Source organism: Triticum dicoccoides, chromosome 3B (genome assembly GCF_002162155.2).
Source record: "Triticum dicoccoides isolate Atlit2015 ecotype Zavitan chromosome 3B, WEW_v2.0, whole genome shotgun sequence".
Taxonomy (NCBI): Eukaryota; Viridiplantae; Streptophyta; class Magnoliopsida; order Poales; family Poaceae; genus Triticum; species Triticum dicoccoides.
The window spans coordinates 217,663,706-217,663,982 of record NC_041385.1 but is presented as its reverse complement, the minus strand read 5'-3'; positions in this window follow the sequence as shown (position 1 = coordinate 217,663,982).

Sequence of the window (277 nt, the reverse complement as noted above, 5' to 3'; positions counted from 1 at the left end):
GGGGGGGGGTGAATGAGAGATTTTTAGAAATTTGTCCAACTCTGATAAATTTGATGAAGATCAGAGTGAAGAAATAGAAACGCGAGGGAACTAAGTCATCACAGTAACAAAAAGCATGCATACAAGATACATACAGGTGAAGAATATGTAATCATACAAGCATACAAGCACGAGGAAGATGAACTAAAGAAATGAAAAACAGCATGATGAAAGTCTTAAGTTCAAATTCTTCAAAAGATAGATCAATATTTCTTCAACAACGGAAATACGTAACGTA